Source organism: Piliocolobus tephrosceles, chromosome 8 (assembly GCF_002776525.5).
Source record: "Piliocolobus tephrosceles isolate RC106 chromosome 8, ASM277652v3, whole genome shotgun sequence".
NCBI classification, from domain to species: Eukaryota; Metazoa; Chordata; class Mammalia; order Primates; family Cercopithecidae; genus Piliocolobus; species Piliocolobus tephrosceles.
The window spans coordinates 3,901,629-3,913,121 of NC_045441.1; the positions used below are offsets into that span (position 1 = coordinate 3,901,629).

The 11,493-nt window shown below is 51.9% G+C and overlaps 2 protein-coding genes across 4 annotated transcripts in view; one reads left to right on the forward strand and one right to left on the reverse strand.

Moving 5' to 3' along the window:
• Positions 1-4,782, reverse strand: part of GPR146 (G protein-coupled receptor 146) — a 15,070-nt gene extending 10,288 nt beyond the window's left edge. The window contains exon 1 of one of the 2 annotated variants that reach the window (XM_023188490.2): positions 4,652-4,782. The gene's annotated coding sequence lies outside the window, so the exon portion shown is untranslated. The remainder of the gene's footprint in view (positions 1-4,651) is intronic. The other variant, XM_023188489.2, reaches the window with a different exon arrangement.
• Positions 1-11,493, forward strand: part of C8H7orf50 (chromosome 8 C7orf50 homolog) — a 121,493-nt gene that overhangs the window by 81,253 nt on the left and 28,747 nt on the right. The gene's annotated exons all lie outside the window — the stretch shown is intronic.

Genomic DNA, 11,493 nt, shown 5'->3' on the forward strand with positions numbered 1-11,493 from the left:
CACGGTCAGACGGCGGAGGCTTTGCAGAGTTTTATGGTCTTTATGTTCTGGATTTGGGCTTGATATCAACACAATGCATTTCCCGATGTTTCACTAGTACTAAACTGGAGTATAAACACTCGCTTCCCTGGCCTGTATTCACCGCTTTCAAAGGAACTTGGGATTGGGAAGGAGAATCTGCTCCAGGGGTCTTGGTTCTCTTTGGTTCATAACTCATGAAAATGTCTGGAGCCAGTGTGTGGCTGCGGAGACCATGGCAGGGTGTGGACAGGGGCGACAGGACCCCGTCAGGCCAGCTGTCAGGAGCATATTAAGTGAGACGTTGGCATCTTTCTTCCTATGTCTTATTTAAAAAGAGCGCAAAGTGCTATCAAGCAGCCCATTAATAATGAACGTCTGTGAGCAGTGAGATGAACTTGGCTGAAACCCGGGGCTAACTTCGATAGGGTTTCCCAATAGAAATGGGCTGCCCCAGGCCTGTTCAGAAGCAGCAGGCCTGGAGACAGAGGGGGACTGAGTGTGGGGACGGTGACCACCCCCGCAACCTGAGAGGCACCTGGGTCCCTGTATGTGTGTGAGAGAGGGCACAATAGTGCCTGCACTGCACGGAGCTGGCAGAAACAGAAACCAGCAGAGGAATCCTCTGCTCCAAGGGGGCTGAATCAGTTTCACAAAAGCCATCACATTTGACGTTGCTGTCCCTGTTAGTCGGGAAGTTCTTTTCTCTGTTGCTCAGCGCCCTGTCAGAGCTGGGGCCGGCAAGTCCCACACCTGGTGATCCCCGCGAAGTTTCCGGGTGCTCTTTTTCTTTTTTTTTTTTTGGGACAGAGTCTCGCTCTGTAGCCCAGGCTGGAGTGCAGTGGCGCGATCTCGGCTCACTACAAGCTCCGCCTCCCGGGTTCACGCCATTCTCCTGCCTCAGCCTCCCGAGTAGCTGGGACTACAGGCGCCCGCCATCTCGCCCGGCTAGTTTTTTGTATTTTTCGTAGAGACGGGGTTTCACCGTGTAGACCAGGATGGTCTCGATCTCCTGACCTCGTGATCCACCCGTCTTGGCCTCCCAAAGTGCTGGGATTACAGGCTTGAGCCACCGCGCCCGGCCTCTGGGTGCTCTTTTTCACACTGTCTTTTGCGGATGTTGATCCCTTGCCTAGAACACCCTTTCTCGCTTCCTCTCGTTCTCTCAGCAAACGCTGACTCGTTCTTGACATTTTACTTTGGGCATCAGCACCCCTGGGAACCCACCCCCGACCACTGTCTCCACACCCCTCTGCCAGTTGTGCTGGGTTAAGCCTGTCTACACATCCATGTCTTTCCCCCGGAGCTCTTTGCAGGCCGGGAAGCTTTTCTGTGTGCTGCAGCAGTCTGGCTGACTGTTGGATGAAAACTGTGGAAGGGGATGTGTTCAATGACGTAAAAGGCTTTTCCCCAAGGTGAGTGATCCGATTTCCCCACAGAGTAGAAAGGAGAGCAGGCAGGGTGGGGACTCAGCGCTTCTTCTCGTCCCAGGACAGTTGTCGAAGCTTTAGAGCCTTAGATTTGAGTGGAAATAGAATTGCGAGGCCTCAGGCACTGCATCCTCAGAAGGATGGCAGGAAAGGAGTATGAAGGCCACAGCCAGCTCCCGGCTGAACCTGCCATGCACCATGAGACGCTCAACCTTGGGTGAATGTTCTAGAACAATCAAAATGCTTTCAAAATGACTCTGGAATGTGTATTTCCTTTTGTAGTAATGAACCCAGGCTTTAGCAACAATTAACATCCAGCTCTTGGGAGCCAGACTCTTAGGAAAGGCTGCTGTTTTCATAGGGTTTCAATGTGGAGAGCTTACGTACACTGATTCCTATCTGTGCCTTCCTGGGCTGTGATAAGAAACGGTTCATTACGTAGATGGGTGGTTTTGATTTTTGTAGCCTTTTGCTTTTTACAATTCCAAACTGCAGAGTAGTGCAAGTAAATCAGGTGACTTGGCTTAGGCTATAAACAAAGAGCATGCCTCTCTTTCTCCATGGATAATAGTGAGCATGTTTGTGGCTCCAGGACGGGCTCTGGGGGCTGAGACCAAGCACCTTGCTGGGCCAGTGGACCGGCCGGGCACCTGTGTCAGCAGCTGTGGGCTCCAGTTCCCTGGAATAAGGTGGAACAGCATTCTTTTGTTGACTTGGGCTTTTTGTTCCCTAACTTGGTGTGAGGCTAATTCCCTTTCCAGGTACAGCAGACCAGGGAAAAACAGAAACAAACAAAAAAGACTTCCTCAGAAATTCAAGGACCTGGCCAAGAAGAGAGAGTCTCCACTGCAGACTCTGGGCAGGCTTGGCACCTGCCCAGGCTCCCCAGTCGAGCCCGGGTTTACTAGGCGTGGCCTTACCTGCAGGGAAGTGCTGTGAGCCACAGATCTTATCACTACCTTGGTTCTTTCCCAGGGAGGAACCAGCAGGTTATTTCTCCTCATCACACTTGCTGTGGTAGCAACAGTGGTCTGCAAGGTTTGCTCTGGTTTCCATTAAAATGGGGAAAGTCCTTGGCCTCTGCAGGAAGGGACCCGGGTGTGGCTCTGTGGGGATGCACAGACACCTGCCCCACTCCACCCTGTCCCTCTGCTGCTCAGGGGGCTGTTTTGTTTGCACATGGAGGCTCCTGGGTAGACAGCACGCGTCTAAGAAACTGACTTCTGGTCCTGGGCAGCATCTCATTTTGGGATCTCAAATTAGAGAGAAAAGTTATTGTTCTACTCTCCAGACTGGGTCCCCTCTCCTCTTTGCTACCTCCATGGTGTCTTGGGATTCTGAGCCTTTGAGATCCCTGGACAGATGTGGCCTAACCGGGCAGCCTAATGCTGACCAGTTGGGCAGGCAGGTTAGTGAAAGTCTCGGAGAGCAGAGGAGCCAGCAGGCAGGAGAGAATGACTGGGAAACGCTGTTGAAGGAAAACAGCACCGTGGGATCGTCGTGTGCATGACACGGTCAGCCAGGTTCTCTGGGCGAGAACTCCCTTCTGCAAAGGCAAGGCTTTGCTGTGGTTGGGTCTTTAAAGGCCAGGTGGCGGTTGTTTTTTCAGGATTCCAGATGACATCCTAGGGGCTGTGAGAGCTGCAGCTCCCCAAGGAGCCCCTTCTTCTCCCTGCCCCAGTGAGCAACGTGTCCCTCTTCTGACTGTAAATTACACAAGCCTATTTCCCCATGCAGCGGTCTGTGCAGTGTGCCATTTATTCATTGTATGATAGATATAATCAGCCTTTACATCCTAACCTAAGACCCACATGAGGTGCGTGCCCTTTACCCTTCTCTCTTCATCAGCCTGCTAGGGGCTTATGAAGGGACTCCAAGTCAACTTTCATATTTACATTCTGTTCTAAGTCTGCATTCTTCTGTCCTCCATTCTCGGGATATGTCCATGCTGGCTAGAGAGGCAGGATGACACATGGATGTCAGCATGAATGTGTGTAGCATCGGGCAGTGAGCGTCACTGCTCTGGCCCCGACCTCTTCTCTGTGAAAAGGCATAACAGTATTCAATACATATGAACTATGTTCTTAAGTCACTTGTCTTCAGAGGCCTTCTTCACTGAGGAAGACACCAGGGATTCTGGTTGGGGAGCCAGGCCTTGCAGTAGTTCTTGAAGGAGCTGCACCTGTCATGGGTACTGTGAGCGTGCACTGGTCTAATTATTAACAGTGCCTCCGTTCACGCTCAATGGTGCCCCAGTTAGGATGATAGAATATCTCATCACCACGATGCGTGAGGAGCCTGGGAACACGGTCAGAGCCGTTTTACTCATACAGGTTTGCAGAGGCCTTTAAACAAAGCCTCTTGCCCCTGTTACTGAATGCTGCCCTCCGCTAGATGCTGCAGGTAGCAAAAGTTAAAAGATGTCGTGCTGTTCCGTGTGGACAGGAGCTGGCTATTAAAAGTGGAATGGAGGACTCAAGTACATCTTCATAGACAGGGAAGAGATCAAAGGTGATAGCCACTGCTCTGGATGACAAATACAGAGTTATCCTCAGGTCCACCACGTAGCATATGTGCAGAGATAAGTGACTGTGACCAGTCACATCAAGACACACAGACTGATGCCTAGTTTAGAGAACTGACTTGCCAGGTTTGTAATATTAACTTAATAGTGGGTTTCCTGCTGCTGATAGTGGTGGTTTGGCAGTTGGAGAGCACTGCCTTCCAGTGAAGCTTTGAAAGAGCCGTCCCATGCCCTGCCAACTGTCCAAGACAACTGACAGCAGATCCGACATCTCCATGTAGACACAGTTCCAAAACTCACTTTAACACGCTAATCATAGAAGGGGCCGAAAGCAGTCACCATAATGGCCCAGGAGAGCAGGATCAGTGGTGCCCTGTCAGACATGGGCAGAGCCAGTGGCGGCGCTGAGCCGCCTACGCTGGCAGCAGATTCAGCTGCCATCACCAGGTTAATGACCGAACGCCCGCCCCCGGGGCTCAGCTCCGAGGGCGGCCGGAGGACAGCGGTCCCCTCCCCGCAAGGGCAGGGCGCCCCGCAGTGGGCAGCTGCCAGAGGACCCGAGTCCCATTAAGCACAGCGCCCGCCATGGGAGCCGCAGCAGCTCGGGGCTGACTCGCTCCCCAGGCGGAGACCAGGGTGTGCCCCATCTACCCCACCCAGGCTCCCGGGCCCCACTCACCGGCTTGCTGGGCTGCGGCCCGCGCAGTCGCCGCAGGGCGGGCAGCTCGGGCTGGAGGAGGCGGCGGGGCTCCGGGGCTCCCAGCCGGGCTCACGGCGCGCACGCTGCCCCGGCCCTGTGTACACACGTGACCGCCGGACCCGCCCCCTACTCTGGCTCCGCCCCAGGCCGCCGAGCGGCAGCGATGCCTGGGCCCGCCCCCAGCCTTGGTCCCGCCCTGGGCTCCGCCCCCAGCCCCGCCCTCGGGGCCAGACCGCGGGGGAACCGCTTGGACCAGTGGGGTCGCGGGGCGGTGGCGGTGGAGGCGGCGCTGGTTGTGTAACCTGAGACCAGCCATTTGACGAGCTCGTGCGCCCGAGATTCCCTGTGGGAGGACACACCCAGGGCTCTTGGAGTTTTTAAGAATTCTCTTAGTGGCAGTCCGGTTTCTTTTTACAGGCGCTGATGCCTATTTTGCCGAGTCAGACTATACCCTAATCTCTAGGGTGCAAGCCCCACCGCCCTCCAAAGGAAATGAGTGACTGCAAGCTAGCCCTTCCAGGTACACCTGCCCCTCTTTCTTCCCCAAAGTTTGCTTGCTGTTTCCAAAGTCACCAATTACTTCCTGGTTTTAGGAGTTTCTTTGTAAATGGAACAGTCACAGGAAAGCCGTTTAAAGAGACACATTGTTTGTTGCCTGCTTACTTTTGTAGCTATTGTTACAAGTTAAACATTGGAAAAGTTGAAACAAGGACATTTATTCTGCTGTAATTTTTGAGGTGAAACAGTACCCCCTGCAGCACATTCTGGTTCAGGATCTAAGAACGTTTCTGAAAATCGAAGCATGTGGGTTGCACAGTTCCACGTAGACTTGCTGTGACCTGTGGGCCGAGTGGAACAGCAGCAGGAAGAATAGCGGCCACTGGCCCTCCGCTGAATGGTGCTGTGGCCCACTGTGTTCAGGGATGTATCTCAGCCACCTTCCTGGACAGGACGGCTTCCTGAGCATGGGTCAGAGTGGGACGTTGGGGTCAGCTTCCTATTCCAGCGGGAGGGCCATGCCTGCTGATGTGACACTGACTTGCTGCCCAGCCCGGCACCAGGTCCCCGGCGCAGTGGATCCAACCCGGGCCCTATGGTGCCCAGAGGTGCCAGGTACTGCTCTTACTTGCCAAAGTCAGTCATAAGCAGCCAACACCAATACCTGAGGGCATATTCTGTGTCAGGTTCTGTTCTAAGCCTCAACCATCGTTTTGAGGTAGATTGGGCTGTATTTCATCAAACGTAAGACACAATTAGTGCTAGCTATGCCATTACTTTATGGATCACTAAAAAGAAGGCCATCCGCCCATTAAATTCCGACATACTGCTGATTTTAAGGTGCAGCCTTGCGTGAGAGATGGTGAAATGAGAGAGTATGCCTTAGAATCAATGAGCTAGGTCACCTAAATTTTTTTTTTTTTTTTTTTTTTTTGAAAGACAGAGTTTCTCTCACTTTGCCCAGGCTGGAGTGCAATGGCACGATCTCGGCTCACTACAGCCTCCACCGCCTGGGTTCAAGCAATTCTCCTGCCTCGGCCTCCTGAGTAGCTGGGATTACAGGCGCGTGCCACCAAGCCCGGCTAATTTTGTTTTTGTTTTTTTTTTTCAGTGGAGACGGGGTATCACCACGTTAGTCAGGCTGGTCTCGAACTCCTGACCTCAAGTGATCCGCCCACCTAGGCCTCCCAAAGTGCTGGGATTACAGGCGTGAGCCACCGTGTATTTTAAATTTGTGAAAACTTAAGCAACTTGCCCCAGGTCACACTGCAGGCTGTGGAGCCAGGATTTGAACCCAGAGGTACTCTGGCTTTTAAGATCAGGGTTTGGGACTTTGGGCCCTCCTAGCAGCCTGCCTAAGAGAAGCTTCGTTATCTTCATGGTATAAATGGCCCAAGACCTCAGAATCACTGGTCAGAGTATGCACGTCACTGTCTGGTCCCTGTAATGCCAGGCTCTGTGGGTCCTACCCACAGGGGTGCTCTGTGGCTGGGGAGTGCTGGAAGTTAACTTCCTCTAAGCCACTGAGCTTTCAGGTCACCGCAGGCCGCCTTATCTGCAGAGACTTCCCGTGCCAACAGGCCAGCCCTGCCAGGGAGAATGGCAGAAAGCTCGTGTGTGTCCTGGGGAGATCTGAACCACGATAAGTACTCGTAGCTGGGGGTGTAAACACCCTCCAGAGGCTGCAGCTGTGTACCCAAGGATCCCGGCCAGCCCCTGTACAAGACTCAGGTGATAGGGGCAGGGGTGGGCATAGATGTGGGTGTGGGGGGTGCGTGGCCCTGACTTGGCTTCGCGGTTGCACCCTGGTCTAGTGTTGATGTTTGAAGTCACGGGAGTGGATGTGGCCTCCTCTGCTTGGCTGCTGAGGGCGTTTGAGGGCAGTTGTGTGCTCCTGGCCTGGGGCCGTGCCTCTGTGGCTATGTGTGCTCTGTGTGTGGTGGAGGCGGGAGCTGCCCTAGTTGTGCACCTCACCTCTGCAGCCCAGCGCACTGCCAAGGCTCCTGCCATGCAGCCACGTGTCTTACGGAGATGTCGGGGCCGCCCTTCCCCTGCTGCGTTCAGGCGGGTCGGCAGGCTTTCCTGGTTATTCTGAGTGGCGGTCGGGAAGGTCAGCTGCACGCCACCCAGGGGTCCAGGGCTGCTGGTCAGGAGCTGGAGAGGGGCCCAGCTGGCCTGGGTCTGTTTGCATTTGGGCTTTCTCAGGGTGGGGGGGGTGTGGGGAGTGGCAGGAAAGACTGGCTGGCGTTCCCCTTGGAGATGCACCTGCTCTAGTGATTGTGTTTGCAGAATGAGTCCGATGCTGTGTGCCACGCTGATCAAGGACAAGGAGTATTTTACAATGAACTTCCTAGTTCTTGTGAGTGTGGCTTGTGACTTTCTTTGTGGCCTGTTGATTATAAGGCACACCCTGACGTTACAGATGATAAAATGAGAGTGAGCCTTAGCATAAGTGAGATAGCGTGTAACGTCTGACACTCTGTGGCTGTATTAGTAAAACTTGGGGTTGTTCAGAGCCCCTGTAAACAGCAGTAACATTAGTAAGGAATTGTGGAGGGCCTGGGCACAGCCCAGGTCCTCTTCCCTGGAACGCAGAGCCCAGGTCCTCTTCCCCTGAGCACAGAGCCCAAGTCCTCTTCTCTGGAGCACGTGGCCACCACCTTGCCATGCAGGGGCCTCCCTCCCTCTCCTGCACTCTCTCCGTTCCCTCTTCCCAAATTCCGTCCACACAGCTTCCAGCCTGCACCTTCTCCACATTCTGCAGAAGCAGCTGTTCCTACAAGGAACGTGGGAGGTGCCCAGCATGGGTCTCCAGCATACAGCGGAGCCTCTGGCCTCGGGTTGACCCCAGAGGCACCATCAGCTGGAGGCCCGGCGTGCAGCAGCCACTCACTCATGGAGCGCGGCTGCAGCCGGCACGTCTACCGTTGCTCATCCTCCCAGCCCTGCTGCGAGCTGCGCCTTCTCGTTGTTTATGTGTTCTAGATGCTAGGCTTTTGTATACATGTGGTTTGTAAATATTTTGTTCCAGTCCATAGCTTATCTCTTATATCCTCTTAATGAGGGTTTTGCAGAGAAAAGGCTTTTGTCTGTTTAATTTTGGTGCTCATTTATCCATTTTTTTTCTTTTTAATTTTAAGGATCTACTTTTGGTGTCATGGTTAAGAATTCCTCAATGACTCCCAGATACCAAAGATTTTCTCCTACATTTTCTTATCAAAGTTTTGTAGTTTTACATTTGACATTTAAATAGATGATCCATTTGAGTTCATTTTTTGTGAGGTTTAGGTTGTTGTTTTGTTGTTTTTTGTTTTTGAGACAGGGTCTCTTGTCATGAAGGCTGGAATGCAGTGGTGCAATCATAGCTCACTTTAGCCTCGAACTCCCAGGCTCAAGCGATCCTCACCCCTCAGCCTCCTGAGTACCTAGGAGGACAGGTGCGTGCCACCATGCTTCTCTAATTTTTAAAGTTTTTTGCAGAGATGGGGGTCTCACTCTATTGCCCAGACTGGTCTTGAACCCCTGGCCTCGAGCGATCCGCCCACCTCAGCCTCCCAAGCAGCTGGGAATACAGGTGTGTGCCACCATACTCAGCCGTTTTTTTTGTTTTGTTTTGTTTTGTTTTATAGGCTCTTTTTAAAGAGCAGTATTAGGTTCACAGCAAAACTGAGCAGATGATGGAGTTTGCATACACACCCCCCCAATACATGCATGGCCTCCCTCATTATCAACACCCTGCATCCCGAGCAGTGCATTTGCAACAGTGATGACCCTCCACAGCCACATCACGATCACCAGAAGTCTGCAGCTCACAGGGGTCCCTCTTGGTGTGGCACACTTCGTGGGTTTTGATAAATGAATATCCACCGTGCATCCACTGTTACAGCACCACACACAGCAGCTTCACTGCCCCAAGAGGGCCCTGTGCGCCGCCCATTCATCCCTCCCTCCCGACCACGACTGACCACCACAGATCCCTTTCCTGGCTCCATGGTGCACCTGTTCCAGAATGTCATGAGGTGGGATCCCACAGTGCACAGCCTTTCCAGCCGGCGCCTTTCACTTCGCAGAATGTTGTTAAACTTGGTCATGTCTTTTCACGGCATAACAGAGCCTTTCTTTTTAGTGCTGTCTGGATGGACTACAGTTACCCACTCTCCTACGGAAGGGCATCTTGGTTGCTTCCAATCTGTGCAGTTACAAATAAAGCTGCTCAAAATATCTGTGTGCAGGTTTTCTTGTGAACCTAAATTTTCAGTTCATGTGGGTGAATACCAAGGGGCACATTTGCTGAATGCTGTGGCAAGATTTTGCTTACTTTTTAAGAAACCACCAACTGACTTCCAAAGTGGCTGTGCCATTTTGCAGTCACTTCCCACAGCAATGAGTGCGTTCCTGTTGCTCCACATCCTCGTCCGCATTTGGTGATGTCAGTGTCTGGATTTGGGCCATCGTGACAGGTGTATGGTACCTCACTGCTGTTTTCATGGGCACTCCCTCGCGTGGAAGGATGTGGGGCGTCTGGCCCATGCTTATTTGCCATCTGTAAATCTTCTTTGGTTCGAGATTTATTGTTTTCCTGTGGACATCCCGTTGTTCCAGCACCATTTGTTGAAAAGATTTCTGTCTCCATGGAATTGCCTTTACAAACTTTGTCAGAAATCCAATTGCTCCATTACTGGGTTTACATACACTCAAAGGAACATACATCTTTCTACCATAAAGACGCATGCATGCGAATGTGCACTGCAGCCCTGTTTACAATCGCAAAGACATGACACCAGCCTAACACTGTTCACAATCGCAAAGACATGACACCAGCCTAGCACTGTTCACAGTCGCAAAGAGGTGACACCAGCCTGGCGCTGTTCACAGTCACAAAGAGGCGACACCAGCCTGGTGCTGTTCACAGTCGCAAAGACATGACACCAGCCTAGCACTGTTCATAGTCGCAAAGAGGCGACACCAGCCTGGCACTGTTCACAGTCGCAAAGATGTGACACCAGCCTGGCGCTGTTCACAGTCACAAAGACGTGACACCAGCCAAAATGCCGCCAAAGGCAGATTGGATGAAGAAAATGTAGTACATTGCCAGGCACGGTGGCTCATGCCTGTAATCCCAGCACTTTGGGAGGCCGAGGGGGGCGGATCACAAGGTCAGGAGATGGAGACCATCCTGTGAATGGTGAAACCCCGTCTCTACTAAAAATACAGAAAAAAAAAAATTAGCCAGGTGTGGTGGTGGGCGCCTGTAGTCCCAGCTACTTGGGAGGCTGAGGCGGAAGAATGGCGTGAACCCAGGAGGCAGAGCTTGCAGTGAGCAGACATCGCGTCACTGCACTTCAGCCTGGGCGACAGAGCAAGACTCCGTCTCAAAAGAAAAAAAAAAAAGAAAAGGTGGTACATATACACCATGGAATACTATGCAGCCATTAAAAAGAATGAGAGCTTGTCTTCTGGGAGCATGGATGGAGCTGGAGACAATTATCCTTAGCAAAGTAAGTCAGGAACAGAAAACCAGATACCACATGTCCTCACTATAAGTGGGAGCTGAATGATGAGAACTCATGAGCACAAAGAAGGAACAACAGACACGGGAGTGAACTTGAGGCTGGAGGTGGGAGGAGGGAAAGGAGGGTGGAGGGTGAGAGGAGGGAGAAAAGGCGAAAAATAACTAATGGGTACTAGGCTCAGTACCTGGGTGATGAAATAATCTATACAATGAACCCCCATGACACTGGTTTTTCTGTATAACCTGCACAGGTACCCCTGAACCTAAAATAAAATTGTGAAAAAATCACATTGCTAACATGGGGCACCTGCTGGGTTCACTGCTCCCTGTTCCTCTGTGTGTCTCCCACTGCCCATGCCGCACCACAGTTGTTCCGTGTCCCAAAATCAGGCACGCAGTTCTTTCTGGTCATCCTTTTTCAGCACTGTTTTGGCTATCTTTGTTAATTTGCTTTTCCATATACATTTTAGAATAATCTTGTCTTTACCTACAGGAAAAAAAAAAAAAAAAAACCTGAAATTTATGGTAGAAGTTGCATTAAACCTGAACCTCAATTTTGGGAACTTTATGTCTTGACTATGCTGTCCATTCTGTCCATTAACGCAATGTGTCTCTCCATTTATTTGGATTCTTCAAAGTTTCTTTCATCAGTGTCTTGTGGTTTTCAGAGTTTAAGTCCCATACAGGCTTTTGTTAGATTTACAATTAAGCATTTCCTTGTTGGTGAGCAGTCGCAGGTGGTGTTAGCACAGGAAGGCCAGTTTCGGCTCCCTGACTCTCTGTGGTCCTGCCCGTGCCCACTGCCGGCTCC